The following is a 5,024-nucleotide window of genomic DNA, read 5'->3' as shown; positions in this document are numbered from 1 at the left end:
CCCCCCAGCCTCACCTCTGGTGACCACCAATCCGTTCTTTTTATCTATGAGTTCAGTTTTTCCAGCTTCCACTTATAAGTGACCAGGATCTTGACTACTGAACAAGGGACAGAAGGACATGAGGCTAGCTGAAGGTCACTCGCCACGGGGGACAGCAGCGGTGTGGTGATCAAACTCCCTGCGCTGAGACCATGCTCCGGTTCTTGTGGTCTCACCCTCTGGGGCTCCCTTGGTTCCTGCTCCTCACTGGCCTCCCAGTGACCACATGGGCCCTGGATCTGGTAAACAGTTGGCTTTCTCCACCTCTGATCTTCCTGCTTCAGGAATACACTCCCGTCACCTTTTCTTTTAACCATGCTTTTTTATTTTTGAACCAATATTTATATTCGAATAAAACTATTTCCCAGTCTCCTGTGCAACACGGTGTGGCTTTGGGTCCAAGCAGTGAACAACAGGATGTAAGTGGACGCGTAATACACAACCTCTAGGAAAACCTAACGTCGTCTCACTGGACCGCAAGCACGATGGCGGCAGCTTGCACAGCTAATTCGCACCACGAGGTCAATGCTCTGTCCAAATGTAAATATTGTATATATTGCATTATATGTTACATATAGTATATATTGGTTTATGATATCTTAATTATATATGTAAATACATATAACTTCTATTAAAAATAATTTATTTTTCAGTAGTAATGGATACTTTTATCCTGGGTATATCGCATATATGGGTATATTTGCATATATATAATTAAGCAAAATACTATTAATCCTTACTACATGTAACATAGTGATGTTTTTATTTTGATTTTGTTTTTTAAGGTCGATGCCACCCACCAAATTGATTTCATGACCCGCGAATGGGTTGCAACCCACAGTGTGAAAAAACATTAGTCCTGAATAACCACTTGGGCGATTATACCAGGAAACCAACAAGAAAAAATCTAACAGTCTACAGCCATACCACCCTGGACACACCTGATCCTGTCTGATCTCAGAAGCTAAGCAGGGTCAGGCCTGGTTAGTACTTCGATGGGAGACCATATAGGAAGACCAGGTACTGGAGGCGTTAAAAAAAAAAAAAAAAAATCAGAAGTCGGACAGCATGTGCTATGGAGCTTGGGTGACATATGTCCCAACGTACCCAGGGCAGTTCCAGTTACTTATGCTCCCTGGTATAATTTTTCACACCGTCCTCTTTCCCTCTGAGAAGTGTCCATTACTACTACACAATAAATTATTTTGCACCCCATTAACAGTACTGTGACCTTCTGGAACACGTCTGCTAAGGATATCCACATTCAAACCTCGGAGCACAGAGCCAGGATGTGTTTGGAACGCCTTCCTCACAGGTCTAGTAGGGGCCCAGACAGGAGACCTCGAAGATACTGAGAAAATCCTATTTGCATTTCATATGTACGCCTGTTAGTAGGCCTAGAATAGCTTTTTTATCGCCTCCATTCCTATGAGCCAAATTCTATTTAGGCCGAGCTATAAATCTACCTTCTTCCTAAAACTTTCCTTGACTCCTCCCTAGAACACACCTGGGCTTCTGCCTCCTCTGAACTTCAAAGGTCATTACATACAGTCTGTACCATGCGGCTTAGCAAATACAACATATACTATTTTCTACTTGTTTCAAGTACGTAGGTCATCTATTCAATTAGATTGTAAAGTGACTGGGGCAAGGATCAAGCCTTGTGTTTCTCTTGTGTCACTTTCAGACTTACCACAGTTCTTTATATGTTACATGTGTTCAAAACTCCTAACATCAGGCTTGCAATTCACACTGCTTTTCTTCACAGCCAAGAGCAATGGGTTTTGGAGTCAGAAAGACTTGATTTCACTATTCAACCCTGCAATTTATTAGCTACATTATTATGCTGGACAATGTACCTAGTCTCTCACAGGAATAACACTAGAACCTGGTTTACATGATTGTTCTGGATATCATAATAAATTATATGGTGCATGCGCCAAGCACCTGGTGAGCGCTCAGTAAGCAGAGGCTACTGTCATCATTAAAGCATCATCAATCCTCCAGCAAAAGCATCTATAAAGCAAAAAAAAAAGCTGGAAAGGCTATTATTGCTGCTTTTTTTTAAGTACAGTTTTCCCATGTAGCGTCTTGAGTAAACAATTTTCAACTCAACCAGCACCAAATACGTGAGTACAGACAGATTATTCTGCATCTAGGGTCAGTCCGATTCCAGGTTAATTCAGAGATCTGCAGATAAGCTGGTTCAAATTTGGAAATATGATTCAGGATACTCGAAGCTACCCTTAGTACAACCTTAAATGGAGCTTAATTTCCACATCAGTCCAGAACTAACATGATTAATTAGGGCAGCGTTTCTCAAATTCTTTGATCTTAGGGTTCTTCACAGTCTTAAAAATTGAGATCCCCCAATTTTAGCTTATATGAATTATATTTATCAATATTTACCATATTAGAAGTAAAAATTGAGAAATCTTTAAACTATTTATTAACTCGTCTTAAAATAATCATGTTAATATAAAACTATAACGTGTGAAATAACAATATTTTATAAACAAAATATGGATGAGAAGAGCGGCATTGTTTTGCAGTTTTTCAAATCTCTCTAATGTCTGGCTTAATAGAGGGCGGATGGGTTCTCATATCTGCTTCTTCATTCACTATGATGACATGTGATGTAACATCACATGTCACGTAGCCTCTGGAAAACCACTGTAACATGTGAAAGAACGAGCATGCAAAGGCAAAGAACGTCTAAGAATTAACATGAACACAGGCTGACTGGTAGGCTCCCCGACAGTGACTCAGGGACTGGACGAAGACTAACTAACCATCGAGCCACTCCCTCCCATCTACTGTCAAACCCTCAAGACTGTTCCAGTCCAAATCTGGACTAAACCGGAATCAGCCTTTCTGAAATAAAGGGACAAAGTGAAATCTTCCAGGACACTTATCCTTAGACCTGATGTTTAGAAGAAAATATCTAATTAGGAGAATAATTAGATATTTTATTATCTAATTAATAAATTAGATAATAAATAAATTATCTAATTATTATCTAATTAATAAATTAGATAATGCATCTGGTGGTCTGCTGCTGGCTGTATCTCACCATACCGTCTTTTGAAGACAGAGAGAAGAATCCTATTTTTTATAAGTTTTTCTCTTCTTATAACATAGAAGCTTTAGAATATTTTAAAGTATGTTTACTGTGAATATAAGTACTAACAGGAAGATCCTCATAATATAGTTTTCCTTTCTTCCTTTTATCAATATTCTAACGTATTTTAAAAATTTAACTCGACTTTCTCACTAATATTTTTATTTTAGAAAAGTTACGTTCTATGAGAAATATGTAATCGATGTCTAACATATAATCGTTTATTATTGTTAATAAACATTTTTTAAATTCTGTTTTAATTTCTAACTCTTACTATATTTATAACAGTTACTGCATGCATAGATATAACCCACATAAAGGAAAGCTTTATGTGGGTTATGTGGACCATAGCTTTAGGACGTATAGAAGCCCTAAGAAGTAGCAGAGGGGCCTGCCCATACCTGTTTAGGAAGCTCAGTAGGGCGCCTGCTCTGCCCTACTGAATTACTGTGAAAAAATGAGTCTAGAAACTTTTCCTTTTAACTATAGAGTGTGAACTCTTGAGGCTGCTAAGTCACTAATAATAGAAAATCACGTAAGTCACCATCCCTACCCCATTGGCCTTTGGAGTCTAGTAGGGATGACACACGTAAATCAGCAATTTCAGAGTGAGATGTGGGATATAACCGAGAGACGCAAGGCTGCTGTGAGAGTATAGAGGATGGCCATCTAAATTAGGTTTGGAGTCGGGGGGTAGGGGATGAGGAGGGTCCCGGAAAGCTTTCCCAGAAGAGGTGACACCAGTATTGAAGACTGGGAATCTTAAAAGGCGGCAAAAAGAACAGCCCAGGTGACGGGAGTAGCATAAACAAGGGCAAGGAGGCAGACTAGGCAGCGTGAGGTTGCGTTAGAGGAACAGATCTCAAGAGCATTTTTAAGCCAATATTTAAAAATGTAGTCCCTTGAGGATTTTAAGTCCTAGCTCCAGGAGAAGGTCCCCAAGGGTGGCCCTGGGCCCTCAGGGTTAGACAAAGGGAAGGCCCGAGGTAGAGGCTACAGAGAGTGGCAGCCCCGCCGCGTGACCCAAGAGGTCTGGCGGAGGGGACACCAGCCACTGCCACACACCTGAGTTTGCCTTTCGGCCTGAATCCCGCGAGGATCTCCCGGGATTCCCTAGAATCCCCGGGGCTGTCCGCGGGGCGGGACGCACTCCCCAAAGCTCGGGGCGAAGGCAAAGCCCCGCACACTCCCGCCCCGGCCGCAGCCGCCTGACCCGGAGACGCCCATTCCCCCGCAGGCCCATCCGCACTCACCGCTCGCCTGGTCCCCGGCTTCCGCGGTTACCATGGCGACGGCGCACCCGGCGCGCGGCAGCGCAGCCCCAGCGCCGCGGCTCCCATGCGCGCGCAGGTCGCGGTTGCAGGTGCGGGAAGGGAGAGGGGAAGGTGGGGAGGGATGGTTAATTAAAACTGCAATGATTAAAATTGGACGGGCGTGTGCGGGTTTTTTCTTTATTTTCTAAGTGTTCTGTAATATGGTATTTATTTATTTTACGGCTTAAAAAATAAAATTGAAAAATAAGGTATGAAACATTGGTTGCCAGCCCGTCCTAGTCTTATCTTTGGCCTTTAAATGGAGGTATTTTCCAGAAATACGAGGATGCGTTCTAAAAACTATAAGAGATTGTAATTATAACGGACAGCTTACTTAATTTTCTAGTCTGTTGGAGATCCTGCTCCTGTGGTTTATGGTCACCAACATGTAGCGTTTCCTGAGACCTGACAAGTGCCAACTACGTCAGGAGTGGAAGGAACTTGGAAACTGTCGATTCGGGAATTTAAGATCCAAAACAGAAGACCTTTTAAAAGGAGATAAAAGTGTGAGTGGGACAGGACTATCAAAAGAAACCAGCAGAGAAGGGCCA

At 42.2% G+C, this 5,024-nt stretch overlaps 1 protein-coding gene and 1 pseudogene across 3 annotated transcripts in view; one reads left to right on the top strand and one right to left on the bottom strand.

Moving 5' to 3' along the window:
* Positions 1-5,024, bottom strand: part of ANKRD45 (ankyrin repeat domain 45) — a 31,488-nt gene that overhangs the window by 21,808 nt on the left and 4,656 nt on the right. The window contains exon 1 of one of the 3 annotated variants that reach the window (XM_011371693.2): positions 4,414-4,490. The exons of 1 other annotated variant lie outside the window; for it this stretch is intronic. The gene's annotated coding sequence lies outside the window, so the exon portion shown is untranslated. Of the gene's footprint in view, positions 1-4,225; positions 4,297-4,413; positions 4,491-5,024 lie in introns of those variants that run through there. One more of the 3 variants, XM_023537576.1, reaches the window with a different exon arrangement.
* LOC111746601 lies at positions 953-1,071 on the top strand (annotated as a pseudogene).

Source organism: Pteropus vampyrus, unplaced genomic scaffold (assembly GCF_000151845.1).
Source record: "Pteropus vampyrus isolate Shadow unplaced genomic scaffold, Pvam_2.0 Scaffold194, whole genome shotgun sequence".
Lineage (NCBI taxonomy): Eukaryota > Metazoa > Chordata > Mammalia > Chiroptera > Pteropodidae > Pteropus > Pteropus vampyrus.
Note: the sequence above shows the minus strand (reverse complement) of the source record. Positions and strands in the feature narration are given on the sequence as shown.